This window comes from Oxyura jamaicensis (genome assembly GCF_011077185.1).
Source record: "Oxyura jamaicensis isolate SHBP4307 breed ruddy duck chromosome 3 unlocalized genomic scaffold, BPBGC_Ojam_1.0 oxy3_random_OJ106570, whole genome shotgun sequence".
Taxonomy (NCBI): domain Eukaryota; kingdom Metazoa; phylum Chordata; class Aves; order Anseriformes; family Anatidae; genus Oxyura; species Oxyura jamaicensis.
This window is the reverse complement of record NW_023303768.1, coordinates 1-24,955: the sequence shown is the minus strand read 5'-3', so window position 1 is coordinate 24,955 and position 24,955 is coordinate 1. Positions and strand designations below refer to the sequence as shown.

General features: G+C 53.9%; 1 long non-coding RNA gene across 1 annotated transcript; it reads left to right on the top strand.

The window, feature by feature from the left end:
• Positions 1-7,244: 7,244 nt before the first annotated feature.
• LOC118157157 lies at positions 7,245-21,926 on the top strand. The gene is made up of 3 exons (XR_004746556.1): positions 7,245-7,324; positions 20,451-20,584; positions 21,708-21,926. It is a non-coding gene; the product is annotated as an uncharacterized LOC118157157 (long non-coding RNA).
• The last annotated feature ends 3,029 nt before the right edge of the window (positions 21,927-24,955 follow it).

Below are 24,955 nucleotides of genomic sequence, written 5' to 3'. Positions count from 1 at the left end.
ATCTTGAGCACAGAAGGGAAGGCTTTATCCTGGCAGATGTCCCTGCCTCGGAGCCCGGCCTGCCCCCTTTGCCAGGGAACATTGCTCCCAGTGTTCCCCATATACAAATTGCAATTTTTATTTTGGAGGGGCTTGGATGTAGATTCACTTGGGAGTTCTGCTGGCTGCATGGCCAGGTTTGCTCGAAGCACCAAACCTGGGCCGCTCTCTGGTTTTCCTTCTCCCACCCCAGAGGCTGCCAGTGCTCTTCCTTCCAACTGCAAAGCCATCAAGCCAAAATGCAGTTCATTAGGTTTTCAAATTTCACATATTGTATATTTTTCATGGATTTTCCCCAGGGTTCATAGTTAAAAGCTATGAAAACTTATCTTTATCACAGATTCTCTCTGGTTTCAGCAAAGGGTGGGTGTATTAAATAGTCAGCATGAAAATCACTCTGGACTTCTTTGTTCTTCAAAACATCATTATATTACAACTTTCCTACCATATCTGCAAATCCTCATTCCTTTGCGTCCTCATCAGCATTTACGACTTCCCTTTATATATATTTACTTTAGCTCAAGCTGAGCAAGGTAGTGCTGCTGGGAGTGTTTTGCAGAGCCAGGCAGAGGTGCAGCCCCTGTCCTTTTGGAGACATCAGCCTCCAGACTGGTTTTCTCCTCAGGCCGCAGAGGAGAGGAAAGCCACTGCTGATGATGCCAGAGGTGCTGAACACCTTTGCTTGGTGGTGCCAAGCAAAACCACTGGCATGCGGAAGTGTGGGATAGCGGGACAGCTGGGTGGCAGTCAGGAACAGGTCATTTAAACCACAAACACTAAAATGTGGGCCAACAGCAGATGCTGAAAGTCTTTAATGGTTTTGAGGGGTTATATTCAGTCATGTAGGTGACCAAAAATTTAACAGCTGCAAATCAGCTAGAGATCGGGACGTGATGGAAGAAGCAGCAAAAACTCTGAGCATCACCATTAGTGGTGGGGACAGCTTGGCTCCAATCATTCCATCACACTGTTCGGCAGTTGAGACTTGCTTTGGATGGGGTCCATCCTTATGCCAAATATTGGGGAATGGGAGGAAAAGGCTTGAAAACTTGCCCAGAATGGCCGGGGTGCCACAAAGTGAGCCCCACAGGGCTGCTGGTGCATTGGTGAGATAGGGTCAGCGGTGCTGGGAGCAGAGAGAAAGTTGCACTGTTGTGCCCCAGAGCAGGGGCAGGGAGCCCCTGGCAGAGGATGTTATTTTATTCCAGGGACCAGAGCGGGCCTCCATTGGCTTTTTAGGAAAAAAAAAAAAAAAAAAAAAAAAAAAAAAAAAAAAAATCTGTTTTTCCTGATATTGTTCTGCACCTTTAAAGGAAATTCCAGCACCGGGAGCCTTCGGTGGAACAATGAAGCAAGCCAGGGAGCCAGGGAGCAGCGAGGGCTGACAGGGCAGGTCCCTGTGCCCCCGCCTGAATGCCATTTCAGATGGGAGAGGGCTGGGGGGCCTGAGGACAGGGCTGGCCAGGGTCACCCACACGGCTCACATGAGAAACACAGGGGAGAAGCAGCAGTGCCCCTTTGGATACCCTGCTGGGTCAGCCCCCTGCCGCATGGGCCATCACAGTTGGCAGAAGTCTGAGCGCTCCGGCTGCAGCAATTGCAATAGCTCAGTGAGGGGCCAGTGAGCCGTGCGGCATGGTGCAAACACCTACTCCACCACGATGGGGTCGGGTGGGAGCTGCCGGTGGAGTCGGGTCCGTCAGCACCTTGGTGATACCCAACGTGCTCCCTCTGCAGCATGCATCCGACAGAGGTGCTGTGAAGCAAGTGCTGAACGCCCGGCTGAGAGAAAGGGTCCACTGTCAAGTGATTCATTTCAGGATTTTGTGAGGAGCCTGTTCATTTACAAATCTCCAGCTGGAAGTTATTAGAAACAAAATAAAATAGGACAAAATTGTGCCTCCCTACAGTTGGTCTGCTATTAATTTGCACTGAATGCTGGAGCCGGCCAAGCGCCAGCATGCTGGCTCGCTCCTTCTCCTTTGGCATCTTCCTGCACTGGTGCCAGCTCTGCACTAAGGAGATGGCCCCGCAAACTCTTTAGGAAATGGCACCGAGATGCAGGTGCTGTTTGGGTGGAAAATGGGATTTGGGCCTGCCCATTGGTGCTTGTCTGTAGCCATGTGGCACAGCGAGGGGCTGCTGTGCCCGCTGCCCACCATGGCCCCTGCCCCTAACTCAGTGGTGTTGTGTGGGTGTGTGAAGGGGCGAGGGCTTGCTGGTGGGCTGGCAGGAAAAATGTGCGTGAGAACATGGGAGAATGTAACGTAAGCTAAATAGGCTTCAACATTTTTCAACTATGCTCTGTCTTCAGTGTTTGAAGAGGCTGGTTTGCTCCACAGAACTGCAGTACAGCTGTGGCCCCAGCTGTACCCCAGTAGCCCAAACTATTGCAATCACCAGCATCGGGTGAGCGCCAGCAGCACTGTGGCAGGGGGAATTTCTTTCAGCTGACAGCAGCAGTGCCATCTGGTGACAAAATAACAGCAGATCGGGTGCATTGTGTCAGAAATACATAACTGTGTTTTGCCCACAGCCCTAATGGCAGCAAAGCCTGTGCCTGGGGATGTGCATTCTTCACACAAGCAATGCGGTTGTGCTCAAGCAATGCATTGTGCACAAGTGATGCACTGTGCACAGCCTATGTATGCCTGTGCTTTGGACCCTGTGCAGTGGGGATGGATGAAAACCAGTGCAAATGAGGAGAGCATTTCCTCACTCAAGTCAGCCAAGGCCAATGTCACATGCTGTAATTCTTATTTCAAGCAATAAATCCTTAATCCCAGACTTACAGGAGCTCATGAGGAGCCGCAGGGACAACTGAGACCTCTTATTAAATAGATGTTCTGCAATCATCTCCCCCTTGTGCCTCACTGTTCCAGAACCCTGCTGGAGAATGCTTCACTAGGGAGCATCCCAGCACTCCAGCATCTGAGCAGCTCAGCATCCCAGCTGCGGTCCTCAACACCCCTTGTGCCCAGTGAGGAGCCAGGAACTGCATCCTCCCCCTGGCCACAGGCTGCTGCTCTGCTCTGAGCTTGCAGCACGGTGCTGAGGTACAAGCCTGGCTTGCACTGCAGCACAGATCCAAGAGGCACGGTCGAGTTTCACTCATCGCTTACTGCTGGCCAACACACACATTTCTAAGTGAGTAAACTGTTTGTAGAAGTATTTCTTAGAGCTTCCCCAGTTCTGTCAGTGTCAGACACATCCGCCTCGTCCTTCCCATATCTTCCTTAGCAGCAGATCAAGTTTCTTTCTTTTCATACTCAGTTTGCTCTGAATTAAAAGGAAATAAATATGCTGCAGAGATTTCTATGGCCTGATTCTGAATTGCTAATTCAGATGGACAGTTTCAGTGCACGTTAGCGTCCCTTCAACTCGCAAGAATGAACTGAATGTGTCTTTCTTTGTAATGCCTGCCCACCTCTATCAGCAAAATCCCACTTGTGACCCAAAAGGGGCTCTTAGGGGGCTCCCTGCAAGCCCAGGCAGGGTACCCCCCACACGAGTCACGTCCTGTCCCCCAGAACAGTCTCCTTCCCAGCCAGCCTCACAGACATGTTTGCAGGAGGAGGCTTTGAACCTCAGGAAGCAGCATGAATTAGTGTGTGTCAAAAAAAAAAAATAAAACAGACCGAAAAAAAAAAAAAAAAACCACCCTGCTTGAACTGAGGGCATCTGACAGCATGTACTCAGCCCCAGCCAAACTGGAAAAAAAAAAAAAAAAAAAGCCAAACAAAGCCAGGGTTCAATGACTCAAAAAGTGCTTGCTTTGCTAAACAGATCGAAGTACCTTCCTCTCACTCAAGGGAAAGGGAGACGAACTGGCTGGGACCCAGGCAGCCCTCCCTCCCTCCCTCCCTCCCAAATATTTTGAGTTATCAAAAAGCCTGAACAATTTCAGCTGAATCAGAACAGTTCCTGGCAGTTAGTAAGACATTGCTCATACGTGAAGCATCCTGGTGCAGACATGTCCCACCAGCTCTGCTGGCAGTAGGGCTCACAATGCTGCTACCCGAACCCCAGCGTGTCCTCTCCTCCTCCTCCTCACCTGGTCTGGGGAAAGGGCTCCTGCAGGAAGGGGGCTGCTCAGCTTGTGCAAGAGCTGTTCCTGTTGTGCTGACAGCATTCTGGACATGTGCTCTCATTCCCTACCCTGGCAGCCAGCACACCCCCAAACTAATTATCTTCTGCCCCAAAATCACAGCTGAGGGATTGGCCCCAGGTAGCAGAAGAAGCAGAAGAGACTATGGATGCTGAGGGAAAGGTAAAGAGAAAAGAAGAACCATCTGCACGGTAACATATGCCTCTTGGCTTCGGCTATGGCAACATGTGGGCTGCTTGCCCTTGGAAAATGGCAGAGCTTTGGCAAACTCTGGGTGACTCTGCCCTGGCTTTGCCAAACCCCAGTGTCATTTTCTTTGATAAACAGAAGAACCATCTACAGCATGATGCAGGCCTCTTGGCCTCAGCTACGGCAGAGCTTTGGAAAACCCTGGGCATCTCTGCCCTGGTTTTGCCAAATCCCAGTGTGCTTTTCTTTCTTGAACAAAAGAACAATCTACATCAAGACGTGGGCCTCTTGGCCTTGGCCACAGCAAAACTTCACAAACCCTGTGCTACTCTGCCCCGGCTTTGGCAAACCCCAGTGTGATTTATTATTATTATTATTATTATTATTTTGATGAAAAGAAGAACAATCTACAGCAACAGCTACACAGCTACAGCTGTGCTTTGGCAAACCCTGGGTAAATGTGCCCTGGCTTTGCCAACCCACCTTGTCCTTTTCTTCTCTAAACAGAAAGATCTACATCAAAATGCAGGCCACTTTGCCTCTACTACTGCAAATCTTGGGTGACTCTGCCCTGGATTTGGCAAACCCTGACGTCCTTTTCTTTGATAAAAAAAAAAAAAAAAAAAAAAAAAAAAAAAAAAGATGTACAGCAAGATGCGGTCCTCTTGGCCTCATGCATGGCAAAATTTTGCAAACCCTGGGTGTTGCTGTCCTGGCTTTGGGCAACACCAATGTGGTTCTCTTTGCTGAAAAGCAGAATATATATATATATGGCAAGATGGAGGCCTCTTGGCCTTGGCTATGGCAAAACTTTGCAAACCCTGTGTGTCCCTGCCCTGGCTTTGACATGCCCCAGCCTCATTTTATTTGTTGAATGGGAGAAGAATGAGCCATGGAGAAATGCAGGCCTCTTGGTCTTGGCTATGGCAAAATTTTGGCCAAACCCCATGCTCATCTGCCACTGCTTTGGCAAACCCCAGTGCTATTTTTTTGTTTGTTTGTTTTGTTTGTTTGTTTTATTTTGTTTGCACAAGAAAGATATGTAGCAAAAACTGGGCCTTTTGGCCTCTGCCCTGAATTTGGTGAAACACAGTGGTGTCATTTTCTTTGAAAAAAGGCAAAAGACTGATCTGTGGTAAAACCTGGGCCTCCTCTCCTTGGCTACAGTATGCATCTTTAGCAAATGCCCAAGTGACTCTACCCAGCTACCCAGGCCTGGGCTTCTCTTTTTGGTCTTTTTTTTTTTTTTTTTTTTTTTTTTTTTACCCAAAAGGCAGTACATTTATCTTTTGTAAAACCATGTTTCTTTAATTTGATTTATGTTAAACCCCAATATCAGTTTCTTTGCCAAAATGTAGGTGATGCATTTATGTCAATTCCTGGGCAGCCTGACCCTGGTTATGGCAATTCCCAGGTGGCTTGGCTTGTGTGGCTTGTGGCGTGGCTTGTTAAAACGCAGGATCTTTTTCTTTTCCAGAAAGCAGGAAATGTATCTTGGGCAAAGCCAAAGGGGCGATTGGCCCAGGACTCTGTAAAGCCCAAGATCATCATCTCTGCCAAAAGGCAAGAGCTGCATCTTTGGCAAACGCCAGCTGGCTCATCCCCAGTTTTGGCAAACACCGGGATCATTTTCTTTGCCAAAGGGCAGGGGATTTGGATTTGAAAAACCCCATGTTAATCTGTTTTTGCTTCATCAAACCTCAGGCTCCTTTTCTTTGCTAGCAGGCAGGAGATTCAGCTTTGACAAGCCCCAGGCAACTTTCAATCACTAAATGCAGTTGTCTGGCACCAGGACAGACCCTTTTTCCTGGTCATTGTTAAGAATTTTCAAGCCTGTTGCACTGTGTTGGTTTTGGAATTGTGGTGTTTACTGGCTCTCCGGGCTTGTTCTTCGGTCTCCTGCATGCTTGTAACATATATAAATCTTTGCTGCCCTCTCCTGTTAGTTCTGCTTTAAATCCCAAACTTCCTCCACTCTGCCTTGCAAGCAAAAGAGGGAAAGACAACTAGCTGGAATCCTAACGGTATTTTAAAAGGATTTCCTCTGTATCTTTAAACTCAATTATGTGGGGCTGCACTTAGAGCATCGTCGTTCCCTTCTTGTGCTGTTCTGCAGGGCTGGAGCTCATAAGCTCTTGAAACTGTTGGTTTTTCTCGAGGGACTTGGTAAAACAGGGCTGTTGGTTAGGAAGCTCCGTCTGTCCAGAATATTATAAACTGGTGATGTTGGGTCAGCCCGGGTAAGGCCCAGTACTTTGGGAGGGTCTCTTCCAATGCAGCTATGGCTGTTTTGTTTTCCAGAGAACTGTTGTTTGAACTATCACACCTCTTTTATGTTTTCATTTTCAGGTGCTTCATGGGAGGAAAAACTGTTTTCAGGAAAGCAAAGATTTTTGGCAAATGAAAGAATTTAAAATACTTTTTTTTTTTTTTTTTTTTTTTTTTTTGAAGGGGAGGGGGCATGTGTGTGTGGGTGGTGTGGAAGGCCAGCTGTGCTCCTACCCATGCCGAGATTCCCACTACTTCCAGCATGCTGTGCCTCCCCCTGGGGTCCTGCACAGGGTGAGGGATGAATTGAGCTGCCTGCCCTGCTCTGCTGATGCTCCCCAGGACTTTTAGCTGCTGATTTTTCACTAAAAGACCTGGATCCTCCAAACCTGATTTTGTTTCAGTGCAGCATCACCTCTATTTGCAGAAAGCAGTGAGGCCGTGATGTGAGCATCCCTTGGCCTTTTTCTGGGAGAGCTCAGGCCAGTGCTGGATGCATTTCGGGCAGCAAGCTGGAGTGAGCAGGTATTTATTTACTCGGTCTGGGGCATCACAGTGGTGTTACTTATTCCTGCCCTGGCTAGTGTCCCAGGAGCGCCTGGGCGCTGGCAGCCCCTCGGTGCTGGGCAGACACTGCTGTGTTTCAGAGCCCCACTCAATGCCACCGTTTGTGCTCCTCCGAACGCTCATGCCTGGGGATGGGGCAGCTGCCAGCACAGGGTGCGTGGGGCTTGGGGGCAGCCATGGGGCCATGAGGGGGTCCCCAAACCTCCTTGTGTCCATCCCTGACCACCCTGGCTAGCTATTGCAGAGGGATCTGCACTGCAGTGGGGGGGGATGCAGCGCACCTCCAGCCACTGAGTTGCTCTGGGGTGCTGGCCAATGTACACAGGACATGTCTCAGGAGCCAGGGTTGGCCTGTGGCGCCCTGTCTGACCCATCCATGCTGCCTTGTCCCCGGCAGGCTGGGCAGACGTGGCACTGTGGGGCTGCAGGGGGGCTCCCGTGTACAGACATCCATGGGGTGTCCTTTCTGCCTCTGATTTCTGCCTTCCCAAAGCCTGCTTCATGAAGGGCTTGGCCCTCGCGCTTTCCTGTTAATAAGTTATTTCTGTTTGAGCAGAGCAAAGTACCTTTTTTTGTGTACCTGGGCAGTGGCCTAGATTTGTGGCACTGGTCTCCCTTGCTGATAAATGCTGGCTGCTTTTGGAGTGAGATAGGGCAACTTCCTCCCCCCTCCAGCTCAGTTCCAATCTGATTCCTTCTGCATTCTCAAATCTTGCCTTTATTGCCATAAATATTGAGGTTTTGCCATGAAATGCTGAATAAAGCTCACAGAAAAACTAAGCTGATGAAGTGGGGAAGGGGCACAAGCTGGCATTGACCAGGTGGGGATGGTCATTCCCCTTAAATCCTGTGGATTTGCAGAGCTCATGCCAACAGGTATATTTAACAACATGAAATCAAGAGGAGAAAACTGGCGGGCAGCTGGGTTTGCCAGGTTCCTCAGTTTGCCTTCAAGAGTCCTGCTTGGCTCTCGATGAGCCTGGGCTATGGAAAGGCAACCAGGCTGTGTCTTAGCCCTGTGCCTGCCTGGCACCACTGCCTGTTTACCATGAACCTGCTCAAAAAATGTCTCCCAGATTTGGAGAGATGAAAGCTGAGAGGGTATGCAGAATGCACTAGCTGAGAAATCTTAATTAATATTTAAATAGCACAGTGGAATTTGTCTAAATCCTTCTAGATTAAAAGCAGGCATGATAATAGATGAGCTTGAATTGCTGATGGAAATTGCAGCAAGTCATGCTGTACACAAATAACAAGGGCCAAATTAGTGTTCGGAGGCTTTAGAATCTGGTCCATATGCTGTTATGCAACAGCCATGGTGCTTTTCTTCTTGATGGGAATTGTGCTTTATTCTTTTCTTTATAGAGAGAAAAAATAGCAAGGAGGAAAGCACTAAGAACAGGTTAAACTCAAACAGAGCTTGCAATCAGTAAATCTTATGATTTTCCTAAGTTCCTCACTGGAGATGATTGGCCCATTTCTTGAAGCCCATGGTTAGTGTAAGGATTTCTCTTGGGGGTGGGGGGGGAGGTTGGATCTCTGTGGTTGCAGGCGAAAAAGAAAACAACTCTGAAGATTGACTAGTGAAACCTTTCACCAGCAGAAAGTAAATAAGACCAAATGCAAACAATTTTCGAACCACTCTTTTGGGGCTACTGATATTCTTAGTTTTTATGACTGTTACTTGTGTACTTGGAAAGCTTGAGCCTTGCTGTTTATCAGCTATTCTGGACACAGTCAAGCACCTCTGGGCAGTTGCTTCCCACTCAGCAGCTGTCGGTGTTGATGCTGCTACCCGTCATGCTGCTGTGGCCAGGGCTGGGCTTTGGGACCTGCTATGCGCTGGTTGAGTGAGTACCCTGGATAGGGTCGTGCTGCTCACCTCTGTCAAGAGCCAACTTGAGCTCAGATTCCAGCTCTTTCATGTCTTCTAGACATTATTTGTAAGGCCAAGACAGGTGCATAGCAATGTCCCTTTGCACTTGTGGGGTCAGCCCCTGAGTCGCTGTGGTGCCATGCAGAAATAGCAGGGGGATGCTGGCAGCAGGGAACAACCTGTGGGCTCCAGGCCTGAAAACTAAAGCATTTACCTCCAACCTGGCCAGTTCTGGGCAGAGAGGAACACTGCCAGTACAGAGATGCATTTATCCCCTGATGCTGCTTGCTTTAAGGCTAATGTGACTTCGTTTCTCCAGTCACTCACACCATATTAATTTAGCTGCACCTTATTTTGGAGAGGTAGAACCTGAGACTTTGCCATTTCCTATGGTCTGCTAAAGCCAGCTGAGGTTTCCTGACTGCAAAGACAGAGAAGCAGGCAACTTTCATGGCAGGGCACCGTCGAAACCGAAGGGTGGATGAATAGAGCCTGTAAATAGAAAAGCTGGAGCAGCTCCCTTCGCAGAGCGCCTCTGCCCAAGCACGCACACGCTGGCTGGAGATGGCCAGGCCACCAGGGAGTACCTGGACCCTCAAGGGATGGTGGCTGCTAGCCACAGGGACGAGGTCCAGCACCCAAAAGTGTCCCCAGCTGGCCTGCATCTCCTGGCTTCAGCGCTGTGCCTTTGCTGGAGGTGTGGGGTGCTGTGGTCCAGCTGGTCCCACAGCCATGCACGGTGCTGCCAGGAGCACCAGGTACTGTTCTGCTGCCCTCCCTTTATTCTGGGCTTCTATTTAGCTGTTTATGTGGTGTCAGAATGAGTGAATCTCCCCTTTCCCAGCCCTGCTGACAGCTGGTGCAGCCCCAGTCACCTGCTGCGTGCTGCGGCAGCACATCTTGCTGTTTGCACTGTGCGGAGCCGCCAGGCAAGGAAACACCCCTCAACTTTCTCAAGTCTCTGGCACTCATGGAGGAAGGCCGCTACCACCTCAAAACCATTTGCAAATAGCTTCTGTTTGCTAAGACAAATACTGGAAAAAATATTTTTTTTTTCCTTGGCGGCAGCATGTTTATTGCCTGCTGTGTGTTAGCACAGATTTAGCCCTCCAGTGATTTAGCATGGATTTAGCCACCCTTTCTCATGGTCTGCTTTCAACGTGGCCACATTCTCAGCAGTTTTTAATTGGTGATTTTTACCAAGTGCTGCAAATGCTGGCTTTAACCCTGGCTGCAGCTAGCATCCCCTGGCTTTACTGGAGGTGCACAGGACAGGTCCTGAGTGCTCCCTACCAGGTTGTGTGCTGGGGACGCTCTGAAACCCACCCCGGCCTCGACTTAGTGAGCTCAGCACTCACCACCTCATGGACTTTGCTGCTTGTATGCACAGCTGGCGGAAAATAACTACCTGGGGCATTAGCCGTGCGATTGAACTACCCGAGGAAATGTTTTTTCCTGACTGCAGGCCTGAGCGCGGTCTGGCAGCTGGGAGAGCAGAAAGAGGCTTTAAGGCTGGGCTGCTGTTGGCTCGAGCAAACAGCTGCCTGCTGGAGATGTTACCGGTGCTGTTCCTTTTTTCCCATTGCTTCTCTGCATCCCCATGCCCAGCAGGGATGCAGGGACCTGCCTTCACCTCCATTTTATAATCATTTCATTCAGCCCAGCCTGGAAATTTCATTTTTGGGGAAGGGCATTTCAAAATTCTGTCTTTTTTTTTTTTTTTTTACACATCAATCACTTGTCATCTGGCTCCTGCCTTTTTCTAAAGCAGCTAGGCTGGCCGCCTGCAGGAACAACCAAGCTGCAGTAACAGTGCAGCACATCCACAGGCAGCCCCTGAGCACTCCAGGAGCTGCCCTGCCACAGCAGCTGCCTTGCTCAGGACACAAATCCTCTCCCATTTCCCCTCCTGCTGGAGAAAAACATTCAGATCCTAAAAGAAAACACAGGATTTTACTGTGTTTGGTTGGGGAATTCAAGTGAGCTCAAATTTGCCCAAATCCTGTAAAATTTTAGTGGGACTTGGATAATAAACCTCCTGAAAATCCTAGCAAAAGGGGTTTCCACAACAGCAGTGGCTTTTCTTCTGCCCCTCCTCTTTTATCTAGCAGGTGAACAAATAAAAACAACCAAGCAAGTAAGGGGGAGGATGATGCAAGGGGCAGGAGGCTGGTATCTAAGCTATGTTATTACAGAGAAAATGACCTGGCACTGAAAGAATTAAAATAATGTCATTCCTGTTTGCTCTGGCTCATTTTTAATACGCCAGTCACCTTGACATTTCTAAAAGAATTTTTCAAGTATGTAAGTTCAAAAATTATGCAACTTGACAAAAAGAAGGGGGATGTGTCAGGCTAGAGGAATAAATTCGGAGGCAGTGGCAGTATGTGACTGGAGGGGAGCTGGGCTGGATGGGTCCCATCCAGCTCCTGCACCGGGGACAGGGAATGGCCTGGGGATGTTCCATGTGCTGGTGGTGGGCAAAGTGGGTCTGTTTGCCACTGTCACCTCCTTGGGTGACACCACCATGGATGCAATCCTAGCCTGGCTTTTCTAAGATTCTTAGGACATTAATTGCTGTTGTAATTCAAAAATGCCACGAGAAGCAAAGTGGAGCAGCTGGTAGCCTTGCTCCAGCATCCCTGCTGCCTGCAGCCTCTCTTCCTCGGGTGCCTGAGCTGGGACAGGCAGTTTTGAGGGGCCTGATCTCCAACCCTATGGTTCAAGACGAAGCTGTGTGATCGCTCACACACCAGTTATGGAAGAGATCATTTTCCCATGTAATTGTATGCTTTGCTGTTAAGCGTATTGATTCTGAAAAGTTAATCAGACAATTTGGAGGTGCTATATCTAAAAACATAAAATCCCATTAAACTGATTAAATTAAAACTGAATCCATCTTAAATAACCACATGCAACTTAAAATTGTTGAAATAGCATATTGTATTCAAATAAAATTATTTCAGTCAAACAAGGAACCTGTGGCTGCGGATACCTGCTGCCTCTCAGATCACGCCCGTGCCGGAGCCGACGGCAGCATCCATATCGCGGCACCTTGGCTGTGTTTTGGGACCATGATGATGATGAGGAAAGGCTGTCTGTGATAAAACCCTGGGTGGGGACACTAGGGTGTGACTGATGGGCAATTGGGACCTCTCATTGCAGCTTGGAGAAAATGCGGTGCTTGACAGCAGTCTGTCCCCAGAGACACCAGGTCGAGTGACCACATCTGAGCCGAGGTACACTTTACAGCACATCATGCTTAATGCTGAGACCCATCTGCCTGGGGACAGCTGCTTAGAAGTGATGTTCTTTGAAGTAACTGCTCGTCCTGGGTGCCTAACTCAAGGTGGTGTCTGGGGCCAGTTTGGAAGCGAAAAGGCCTTTGGGGGGGGCTGTAAGGTGCATTTCACATGCCTGCATTTCACATGCAGCAGCCGGGCATGGTGTGAGCAGCAGGCACTGGTTTCTGAAGCCCCCTGGCTCTGCCCACTATCCCCACTGTCCCCACATCCCTGGGGTCAGCCCCACATCAGCTTTTTGACGTGAGCTGTTTCAGGTGGGTACCGGGCTTTGGGGAACTGGCTCTGTCGCAACACCAGCACAGAGGAGTATCAGGCAGACACGGCCATGGTAGCTGATTTCAGCTGTCTGAGGGACAAGAAAAGCTTTTTTATCTGCCAGGAGACGGGTTCAGGATTGTTCCTGATTGCATCACTCAGCTAAAGCAGTGCGGAGAGCTGGGTGCCTTATATTGCCTCCACGATGTTATCATCTGGCACCAGCAAAGCAGGACTTGTGACTCGGAGATAAGTGGAGGATTGCTCAGTTAGTTTGCTTCCAAATTTGTTTATTTTCCCCTTTCTGAGACTACCATCTCTCCTTCTTGATAAGTTCAGATTGCGAGCCAACCTCTATTTATTTTTAAAGACAGCACTCCTTTTCACCTTTGCAGCGGAGCAACAGTAACAGTAATCACATCCCTGCGAGGGAAAATGCCCATGGGAACACTTTGCATGTGCTCAGCTCTGGGGTGCTGGCACAGAGGAGGACAGGGCTGTTCTCTGCTGCTCAGGACCAGCAATGGGTGCATCCCATGGCGGGGCCTTGTTCAGCTCCATAGAATAACCACGTAGTGCTGACAGGTAGGATTTCACCTCAGGTGGGCTTAGTGGGAGTTTTAAGGCAAGTTCTGTACAACCCCACTGATTCCTGCCTGACTGCACTGACCTGGGACTGGGAGGATTGAGAGCACTGGGCCAGAAGGACTGAGGACACTCTCTGTAGACAGCTGCTCAGACCCCAGCCAGCCTTTCTGAAGCCAGGGTGCTAAATGCAAGATGCTTTTCTGTCAACAGGGGCTCAAAAGCAAAGCCTGGTCCATAGTGGCTGTGAAATTTGCTGGGTACAAGCCTCATTTCCTGGTGTGGGAGGCACACACCCCGATGCCTGTTGGGGCACACATCCATTGGTTCCCCGGGACCCTCCTGCAGCCCAGGGCAGCAGGTCCGTCCCTGTGCTGAGGGTTCCCCGAGCACCCAGATCCATCTGCCCTGTGGTTTGCTTTGAAGGCAATCCCTGCAAACTGACCACTGTCTCTGCCAGCCTGCAGGACTGGCTTCCCAAACGTGCCAGGCTCAGGGAGCTGGCACCAGAGCACAGAGGTCACTGCTGGTGGAAGTGAGGGGAAACAGAGGAGTCCGGGTCCGCTCTCTGGCCCATGGCTTTCCTTATGCATGTGTCCACCAGAAGCTGGGACCAAAAGCACTGCCTTTCCCTAGACTTTACCAAAATAAACTGCATCTTGTCACCAGTATGACCTCTACAAAGACCGAAGGCCTCTGTGGCTCACTCGGGACTATGACATATCTGGGAGCCATGGGGGTTTGAGGGCACAGAGAGCTTTAATCCCAGTAGGGAGAGGAGAGGAGCAGGCAGCAGTGGTGCACAGGGAGGGCTGCGGGCTCATTCCTCTGCTCTCTGGGCCCCGGCTGATGCTTCTGCCTGCACAGAAAGCGTGCAGCTCCTGTGAACCTTCCCGGCAGCATCTGTTTGCATTTGCTGGCCCCAAGGAGCGGGCACAGAAGGTAGCAGTATGCTAAATTTCCAGCCCTGACCTCTGCGGCACTGACACACTGCTTTATCTCCTCCGCAGTGGTGGGGTTGCTTTTGGCAGCATCCCAAACAAAGGATGTGCTGGTGGCTGCCGTTTTTCACAGTGTCGTTCATGGCTGTGAGCTGCCACCAGAGAATAAATCCTGCCCCCCCACCACTGGCAGTGGGGAGCCTTCCTCCCAAGGCCACCAGGTGCTCTGAGCCCAAGAGGGAAAGCCTTCAGCGTGGGGAGAAGAGGGGAAGCATCCTTGTTGCAGTGGGTGCCGCTCACAGGAATAATGAATCGCCCCGTTGGCCGAGGGGTGCCATTAGCATGTGTATGCCGGGGGGCTCGGGGAGCAGCGGGGTGCCCGTGTGCTTCCTGAATACACATCCGTGCCTTCTTACCCGCCCAGGTGCTGTTTGCCCACCCGAGATGCTGGCGCGGGAGGCAGCTGCGGCCCGGGGCAGGAAGCGTCCTCCTCCCTCTGCCGCCCCGGGGGCCCTGCATCACAAGGCCTGGGGCATTTCCTCGGCGGGCAGGCTGTGTTTGCCGGGGCCCCCGGGGAGCTGATGAGGTGCTAATGTGAGGGCTGCCAGCAGCTTTTCAGCCTGGAAGCCACCGCAAATACGGATGGGAGGCAGCGAGGGGCTTACGCCCGCTGCTGCTCCTGGGTCCTGCTGCTTACTTGCAACCAGCGCAGATCACAGCAGCGCTAGCAAAGTTGCCTCCAGCTGGTGGGGGGCAGAGCGGGGGGAGAAGGCAGAGTTTTGTGGGAAAGTCTCAAAAAGCCTAGTGGCGAGGGGCTGCCGGAGTGCTGGGTGGCAGCGAGGGACTCAGGACGGACAGCAATGCTCGTGACGGGGCTGGGCGCTGCTGGAGGGGAAATGGGCAGTGGGGGGCAAGGGCTCGCTCCCTCCGCCCCCCCGGGGGGCCCCGCAGCGGGGGGGTGGGGGGGGGGGGAGTGTGGGGGGGAAGGGGCGGGGGGGGGGCTTGGGGGGGGGCCCCCCCCCCCCGTCCCCCCCCCCCTTCCCCCCCCCCCCCCCCCCCCCCCGTATGGGCAGGAGAGATGCCAGGTGCAAGGGCCAGGGAAAAACCTAGCCTCTCTCTTTGCTTTTTGTCTGTTTCCGTTTTTTGGTCTTTTCCTAGGTTGTTGTCACTTGCTCGTCACTGCGCCGCCTGACCTTTCTTCCCAGATTAAAGAGCCGCTCTCTGGGGCGTCTTTGGGTATTAAAATAAATGTGTGACTCTGGGAGACACGTTCCTACTTCTTCACCATATGCAAACATACACAAAGTATGAAGCTGGATATAAAAACTGTAACCCATGTACTTCATTTAGTAAGTGGTGATGGACACGGATGTCCACCCAGCACGCCTGTAGATCCGTATCTGCAGGGAGATACGGGTGAGCGGCACTGCTGCTTATAGAGCCGGGGCTGATGAGGTGCGAGGTGGTCCTGCCTCCCTGACAGAGTGGATGGAGCTGTGAGGGGTCCATGGGGAGCTCTGACTGAATCCTGGGGTGATGTCCTGGTGAGACAAGGACTGGTGGCCCCAGCTGCCTGCCCACCCTGGCTCTCCAGCGAGGGCAGGGAAGGCAGCAGCCATGCCATGCACAGCCCCTGAGCAAAGCTGACCCACAAAAAGAGAAGGGTGATGTGGTAGCCTGCATTCAGGCCTGCAGCCTTAGGTCTGCAGCAAGTATCAGAGGGAAATATTGCCAAATCCCCAGAGGTCATCTTTTTTCCTGAGAGCACTTTTCCCAGCCTAATGACTCATTTGATTATTCATGGGAAGGGAAAAAAAGGGGGGGGGGGGGGAAGGGGGGAGGTAAAAAATTGTCTTCAATCACATCTCTCTCAGGTAGGAAAAGTTGCAGGTTGTTTGGTTGGGTTTTGGTGAAAATATCCAGACTCTGCCTGACAGCTCTGTGTGGTGCCCTCTGGAGAGGCTCTGAGGTCTGTCCCAGGTGGGCTGCTCAGGGGGAGTCCCGGGAGTGTTCAGGCACAGCCTTGGGGTCCTGGCCCCCAGATGTCTTCTGTTGGGAGCAGCCCTGCCATTATGAGTCCTGCAAGGATCGAGGTGGCATCGTGGCTCTCTGGGGGCCTGTCCAGCCCTGCCACATGCTGCCATGGGCAGGGGGCATGGGGGTGTCTCGGGGCTGGAACAGCGCCGCCGTCACCGCCCCACCGCACTTCTCCCCACTGCGCGTGACAGATGGAAATAGCAGCGGCTCTGTTGATTTACAGCCACGGCCCTGGCTTTAATGGGTTGTTTTTGCTCCCCAACAGCTACGGATTGGGTCTTCTTTTTTTAACAAGCCTCTCTGTTTCCTTGCGTGCAGCCCGCTCGCGCCTTGAAACAAGGGCATGCGGGGAGGCGACGCTTTGCCCTGCCTGCTGCTGGCACGTGCCAGCCACCCTTGTCTCCCCGTAGAGAAAACAAACCCAAATCCTGGGAGCATAAAAGGGCTTTGTCGGCATCTCTGCTCAGCACTGCACGCCCTGGGGACGTCAAAGCGGGTGCCCCCACCGCGGCCACGCTGCCTCCCCAGGCAGCCCGCGCAGGAATGCTCGCTGCCGCCGCAGCCTGCGGGTAGGAAATAGTTTCCAGGCAAAAAGGCCTCCCAGTGTATTCCACGCTGACAGCTTCCAGCAGCCCTCTGTAGCCGTCTTGTTCTGCCGCCGCCGGGACACCTACCCGGAGGAAGAGCGGAGACGAAGGTGGGAGAGCTTTAAAAAGCTCTGGTTAATTTTGTTCCATCCTGGAGCAGCCCCACGCCTGGCTGGAGAGCTTCAGGGGCTGCAAAGCGCTCGGAGGATGCTTGGGCTAGAGTCTGCGGTCAGGCTGGCTTTTTCAGGCAGAGCCTGTATAATGCAGGGGAGAAAACCCCATGCAGAAAAGTGGGAAAATACCAGGGGCTCGAGGGACACCCAGCCCCTCCACAGGCTGGGCTACAAATGTAGGTCAAAGCCCTCTCCTTGCTCAAATCTGGTGACGATGAGGGTGTTGCAGGTTGGGCTAAAATATGTACCTCCAGCTCTTTACTCTGGCACTGAAACAAAACCTACTCAGAAAACTGTGAAAAATAAACCCAGCTTGTGAATGCAGCTGATTGGAAGTTTTTCCAGCAGAAAGTGCCATCCTACCCGTGTAAAATCACTCCTCGGGCATGTGTTGATCTGGGCAATGTTTCCTCTGAGAGAGAAAAAAAAAAAAGAAAAAAAAAAAAGATCATAGCGAGGGGAGAGAAATGTTTGGAGAAAGCCAGAGCCGCCTCCTCCAGCCCGCCGGAGGGGAGCTTTTCCATCGGCTGGAGCCGGGCTTTATTTAGCAGCCCGCCACCTCGTACGTGCTGCCGTTGCTGGGGGCGAGGAGTGTGCTGGTTCCAGGTGGGGATGCTGCTGGTTTGCTCCCCCCAGACACCCAGGGATGCCGATGGTGCTGGAGGAAAAGGCAGCGTTATTTTCAGGGGGAGAGGTCCCCAGGGGAGGGCGGGTGCTTCCAGGCAGAGCACCGCCCCGAGCAGGTGCCCAGCGCTGCTCTCCAGCTCTGCTTTCTCTCTTTTTGAGGAGGAGAAAAAAAAAAAAAAAAAAAGGATTACTGAGTCAGATAAAGATTTGTTTGGCCAAAGTTAAGCCAATCTTACAGGCAGAGCTCTTCCAGCTTCCAATAGGGCAGGCTGGGATGAAGTTTTCCACCTGACAGTGCCAGGGGTGGGAGCCATGGGGCATGGAGCAGCAGCTGCAGGGATGCCCGTGACTGGTCCCCCGACATCCCCTGCCCCATGCAGGGTGCCTCTCCAAGACCATAAACTCCCAGTAACCCCACTGTGCTGGCTGAGGGCTCTTGCAGTGCTGGTGCCACATCGGGCAGGGTCCGACCCGGGCTGGCATGAGCCCCTCACACCAGGACAAGCTTTGTACCACGCTCACTAATTAAACAGAAACGCGCTTGTGTGCCCGTGCCTGACCCAAGCCAGATTTATGGGGTGATCCTGCAGGGCACAGGGCTGCTATTAGTGGTCACGAAACCGCAGGCTCGCAGACAGGCTTCCAGCCCCAGGCAGCTTATGTTTTTCGGAGCAGAAATCTCCGCTCTGGCTGTTTTGCTGGTGGCCCTGCCAGGGACACCTCGTTCCCATGAGCTGCCGGCTCTCGTTCCCATGGGGATGGGGCCCCGGGAGCAGCCACCCCCCGCTCCTTGGGGGCTCCCCCAGCACCAGGGGGGACAGGGAAGTGCCGGGGCGGGGGGGGAGCTGGGTTTTGGTCAATGTGTGCCGCCTCACTCCCTGTGCTCGGCGGAGCCATCGCGCTCAGAGGGCTGTTCGCACTGCTATTTATACCCGCAGTCTTTCAGTATAAATGAAGCTATTTTAAAGGTCTTGGCCAGGTATAACTGGTTTAAACAAGGTTGGTAATGACTCAGAGGGCTATAAATGTCCACCAGAGTCCTCTGCAAAGCTCTCAGCCTGCTGAGGGTTTTGATCGCCTCGGCAAACAGACTCTCGTCGCGATAAGAAATCCCATCGGGATCAGGCAGTGTGTGCACCCAAGCGTCCAGCATCGCCCATCCTGGCACTGCCTGTCTCTGGTGCCACCAGCAGGGACATCTGGAGCCAGGCGAGGGGACCTGGCTCAGGTCTGGAGATGGCTGCACCATGGTGTAGCTCTGGAACAGCACATCTCCACATCTATAACCTGGCCCCACAGGTGGGCACCCACAGCTGTAAGGTTCATTGTACTGTTCCTTGAAATATCTGGGGCTTGGTTGAAAGTGCATAAAGTGCAGAAAAGTGCATAAAGTGCAGAAACATCTGTGCCTCTGCAGGAGCTTGTGCTCCTGGGGCACTGTGGGGACATGAGCCTGGCTGCCCCATTTCCCACCCTGGTCCTGCTGGGAAGTTTTGTCTTGCTCTACCACCGCCTCCTCTAGGCTTGTGGTGCAATGTTGCTGGGGGTGAGCAAACCAGCCCCATCTGATGGATGGAGGTGACCCCCAAGGCTGTAGGGACATGGCTGGGGCTGCTTTGCCCCCATTGAGTGATGGAAGCTGTTGCCTTCTCCTCCTGTGGCTTCAGACGCCTCCAGGCTGGCTGGCCTCCAGCAGAAAGGGGTTTTGTTGGAAAATAACAGGGAGGTTTTGAAGTAGGGGCTTTTGGGAGGAGTATCCACATGCAATTTGTCTGTTTGTTTTCTTATTGTAAAACCAAAGACATTTCAGTTTTCAGAAACTGATAATTAAACATTAAAAAAAAAAATAAAAATATTTCCTTTACCAGAAGCCACAGCCTGAACACTTTGGTCAACCAGGTAAAACCTCCCAGGGCTGCCCGCGCCGGCCGGGGCTCAGCTCATGAAACCAGCCCTGGCGGGGCTTTCCCACAGGTGAGGACACCCTTTTTCTCTTAATTTTTGCCCAGGTCTGCAGAGCGTGAGAATCAGCATTATCGGGAATCCTCCCCAGCACCCCCTTCTCCCTCTGTCCTCTGAAGCGAGGGCTGTCCCTGGGAGGTCCCAGGCACTGGGCTGAATGCGTTAACTTTGGCTTTTTACCACCACCCCTTTCCCCCCGCCACCACTCCAGATGCCTGTGCATCTTGTTTACCCAGCAAGATGTGCTGGTGGAGAAAATCAACGAGGGCACTGTCACGTGGGCCACGGTAAACAGCCAGCAGATGCATTATGTTGATTTTGTTCCAGAGCCCTTCCAGAAGGCACTGTCCTGCTGGCGGGCCACGTGTGGGCACCACAACCCCCTGCCCGTCCTGCCCAAGCAGCATCGAGCATCCTGGTGATGCCAGCGAGCCGTCCTGCTCTCCTGCGCCCCATCCCCCAGGGACCCAGGTGGCTTTGTTTCCCCCAGGTGCACTCTTTGGGCATTTCCAGTGTTTTATTTTACCTTGGGGTGGTGGCAACTGATTGCAGCCACTCAGTACCTTCTGTGGCACGTTGAATAATTACGGAGTGGGGAGAAACATTAAAATAGAACCTGGGGTACCGAGCATGGCAAAAATAGCCACACCAGCCATGTGCGGAGCGGCCACTGCAGGTACGTGTATGGATGAGGCACGGCACAGCTGTACTAAAGGGGAGGCTCCCTCTAAATGGCTTTTTGTTTGGATCCCAGGGAAAAAGAGTGCAGGAGTCTGTGCATGTGAAGCACCCCTCAAAGGCTTCAGGTGGGGAGCAGGTGGGCTTGGCTTGGCTGATTTTATTTCTGATGGTGCCCTGCTGGGAGCACAGAGACCCTCCCACAGGAGCTGCATGGAAAAGCTCTTCCCAAAGTTTTTCCCTCTGCTTTCAGGGCCATGTCAGGACCACGGGGAATTTGGGAGAAGGCACACGGCCAGCACTCTGTGGTGCCTGTACAGCCTGGCAGCAGGGGATGTCGTTCCAGGATTACAGACGTTGGGTGTCTATCCTTGGGCTCTTGATAAGGTATTACAATCGCTAAATTTTTGCATACTCCTGAATCGTCCTTTGTTGGACTTGTTAAAGCCTTGGAAAATATTTTCATGAATTAAGAAGCCCCATTAAATCTTGAATCTAATTAGGAGAGACTTGGCAGTGGAGTTCTTCAAATAGTTAAGTCAATATTGCAGAGTGTAATTGTAGTAATTCCCCGGCGGTGCTGCAGCTGACGGCCTGTGTTATTGTGTAGGTAACTCCGCAGAGAGGGAAAAATCTCCCCCACCGCAGAATGTCACTTATTTAAATGGTTCCCATCTGAGTCCTTGAGTGATCAAAGAATATTGGTTCCTGGCAGGCCCAGCAGAAATTACAGCGCATCCCAGGGACCCTGCAAGCATCCCCAGCAGCGGCATCCCAACACGCGGCACTGAAACAATGCTGACCTTGTGAGCGGGCTGCCTGTGCTCTGCCTGCTTTCCAGCCGAGCCGCAGGAGTGCCTGGAGGGCTTTGGTGAGGGGGCTCAGCCTCTCCCCAGCGTGTTTCCCCCCCACAGAAACGTAGATGACAATGAGAAGCAGTTGTCTGGTCTGCCTGATGGGGCAAGAGCTGCCCAGGGTGCTCCCAGCCCAGCAGAGCCCCCTTGGCCTTACAGAGGGCAACTCCTAGGGATCCTGTAGGGAAAAACTGGGAATAAACCAGCAAGGGTGGGAGCTGCAGACCCCACTCCTTGGTCGCAGCTCCCCTGTCCCCTTCCCTCCAACCCACTGCCTCCCGCAGCTCCCTGGTGCACCTCGGCGCATCCACCCACCTCGTAAGGGGTAGGCCTCGTTAAATCCCGGCGATAATTGTGGCTGCCCGCTCGGCTTTTGTCTCCGCTGCGATCTGCCATGTGCTCTCCTTCTTGTTATTAAAATACCTCTCTTCTGTAGGGCAGCGACAGTTTCTGTCTCGCAGGAGAGCCAGTTCCTCAATTAAAGAGGAAAAAAAGCCACTGCATTTATTGTGAAACAGAGGTGCAATTGGGAGAGTTCATTATATTGGATTAATTATGATAATTATCAGTAGAAGGGAGATAATTACCCTGTTTGTTGTCAAAAATAAGGTAAGGGGGTTTCGTTTTTGATTTTTTTTTTATTTTCTGTCACACAGATCAGACTGGCAAGGCGGTGCCGCTGGCAAAATGCCTTCACCCAGCGCCCGCGAGGCTGTGCCAGGAGAAGAAGCAGGGACGTGGTCGGCACTGCTGGCCTCGCCGCAACCAGCGTGTGATGGAGGTGGCTGAGACCGCGGCAGCTGCTGACCAGGCTTGGCTCTGGCCGCTGGCCTCCTGCCTCCAGAAAGGGAGCAATGGCTCCTCCAGCCATGGCTTCTAATGCAAATAAAAATGTAATTTAAAAATTAAATTTAAAATAAATATTACTTAAATATTAAAGAGAAGGAGTAATTTTTTAAACGGTCAATGTGTTTCTCAGGAACACAAGCAGACATGTTTAAATAAGACACTGCTGAAATTTTTCAATTTTTATCATCTTAGGTATTTTAAAAAAATGTCTGTTATAAGGGAATAATATATACCTTACTGCCTCTTTTCCTACTCTGTTAAGAGAGATTAATTTTAATGGGCAGCCCCAGGACAGCGGCATGGGAGGCTGCCCTCGTGAAAGGATGGAAAGGGAAACAGAGGCTGCAGGGCCCCGCGGGGCCACTGCTGGGGTCAGCCTCCCCCTGCTGCCATGGAAGGTCCATCTCGCGGCTCCCAGCCTGTGCGCAGGAGGGTGACCAGAGGTAGAAACCCTCCTCCTCTGTGGCAGCAGCATTCCAAGTCCTGCCGACCAGAAGGGGAAGCTGCCCCTTGTAACGAGCAGCAGCGAGAGCCCTGGCTGTGCATCTGCCTCCTGCCACCCTCGGTGCCGAGGTGCCAGACTCGCTCACAGCGTGCTAACATCCGTGCTGCTGTGTGGGGTTGAGGCCCAGTGGGGGCTGCATTTGTTGGCACGGGGACACCCTACTTACAGCCGCGCTCCTCCTCCCGTGGTGTTCACTGCAGAAAACACATCCCTGCATCCTGTGCTTGGTGGCCGGGGGGGGGGGGGGGGGGGAAGTGGTGCCAAGGTTGAGCACAGAATGCCCCGACCACCCCAAGTTAGCGGTAAGGGGGGAGCTCAGAGCACAGGGTCTCAGGAGCAATGCAGTTGGCCGTGGCCAGTACCCACTTGGCCAAATTTCCTGATTTCTCCTGTGACCCCAGAGGAACAAAAAGTACTGGCATCGTCTGGCCGTTTCAAACAAGACCCAGGGGATACACGGCTGCTTTTGGGGCCCGCTGGCCACACATCGAGGGGGTTGGGGCACAGCATGGAGCCGGCCCGCAGGCTGCAGGCAGGGAGATGCCACCCCGGGGTCGCGCCGGGGTCCCCGGCCCCTCGCAGCCGCTGCCGTCGGGGGGACTCCCGGGGGCAGGCGGGGTGTCCCCCCACCCCCGGCCCTCCGGAATCGGGGACAGCAAGCGACAGGGGGCGCCCCGCCACCGCTTTTAGCCCGTGGGACAGAGGAACGGGCCCTTCCCGGCGGGGGGGGGGGGGGGGGGGGCGCCCCCCGCCCCCCTTTTGGGGGCAAAGCCCCCTTTTCCTGGCGCGTCCACGCATGTGCCCGCCCTGGGGGCAGCCCCATCGGGTCGCACCCTTCGTTTTCAGTCACCCCCCAGATCCCCGAACACAGGCAGGCGGCGGGAGGAGGCGGGCTGCCCCTATCGCCGCGGCTATCGCGATAGGAAGTTGCCCTCCCGGGGCCGTTTTCGTTTGGAGCTGGCTCCAGAGGGTGCCGGGGCACGGGGAAAAGTCCCCCGGGCCCCTCTTGAGGCGCCCCCGGTTCCTGTTGGGTCTGTGTTAATGTTTAAAAACTAGCGCCGGCTTCCGCCGGTCGATGCTTGGTTTTAATCCCGGGAGCAAAGCTAAACAAATAAATAAAGGGAAAGGTCGGCGCTGCCCGCTTTGCTTTGCAGGCAGGTAGGTACGGCTGGGGGACGTGAGAGCGAGCCCACGGCGGGCCCACATCCCCGGGGGCAGGAAGGAGGCGGCGGCAGCCCCCTGCCCTCGGGGCGGGCAGAGCCGCGCTCGGCGGGGCAGCCGCAGGATGCTGCCGGGGGAGGCAGCGCCCCGCGGCTGGGAGGCGTTTGGCCAGCAGACGGTGGAGGGGAGCGCTCCGCTTCCTCTGGCTGGGAGGGAGGGCAGGAGAGAAGGAGGGAGGGAGGGCAGGACGGAGGGAGGGAGCCGCTCCCCGACGGCCGCATTCAGGCAGCCTCCGCCGGCGGGAGCGAGCGCGCCCGGCAGCGCAGCGATGGCGGGGCCGGGGGCCTTTCGAGGGGCCTGATTCCGCCCGTGCGTCCGAGGGTCCGTCCGTCCGTCCGGGCTGCGGGGCGCTTCGGCGCCGCCCCGACGGCGCCCAACGGGACCCCGCAACCGGCGCCGCGGGGAGGGCAGCGAGGTCCCCGGGGCCCCCGACGGCTCCGATCCCACTCCGCCGCCCGCTGCGTCCCCTCGGCTGCCCTCGCCGTTTGTTTTAGTTACGAAATTGCTGTAGGAACCCGGGCAGAGCCGCGGGAGGGGCCGCGCGTCCGATCCGGAGCCGGAGTCGAGCGGAGGCTCCCGGAGCCCGGACCCATGGGGCAGCGCCGGGGCGCGGCCGGGCGTGCAGCGGCCTGAGCCCGGGCTCCGCCGAGCAGCCGCGGGGAGAGAAGGTGCGTGCGTCCGGGGGGCGGCTGCCCCCACCGGGGGGCCGGGGAACCCGCGCCCGTCGGGGGTGCGGGGCGCGGGGGGAGCGGCGCCCGTCGGGGGCGCGGGGTGGGGGGCGTCGGGTCCCCTGGGGAAGGGGGGGGGCGGGCCCCCGTAGTGCCCCCCCCCGGAAGGGGAGGCGGGGGGCGCTGTGAGCGGTGCCGGGGTGCCGCCGGGGTGCGGAAGGTGCGCGGGGGGCCGCGGAGGAGCCGCTCCCGCCTAGGTGTGAGCTGATTATTCAAATGGGCAGCCGAGGACCTGGGGATTGGAGGCTCGCCCGGCCGCTCCGTGCTATATCACTCGAGCACCCACGTCACTGCAGCACTTGTCCTCCTCTTCCTCCTCCTCCTCTTCTTCCTCCCTCCTCCCTCCTCCTCCTCCTCCGGCTCCTCCGTCGCCTCCGGGCGACTCTTTGCCGCGAAGCGCTGCGAAAACCCACCCGAGGAGCAGCCGCGAAAATATCCCCGGACCCAGCGCCGCTCCGTGCCCCCTCCCTTCCTCCCTCCCTCCTCTTCCTCATCCTCCGGAGGCTCCGACGGAGGCAGCGCGGCAGCGCGGCAGAGGGGAGGGAGGGCTGGCGACTTTTTTTTTTTTTTTTTTTTTTTTTTTTTTTTTTTTTGGGGGGGG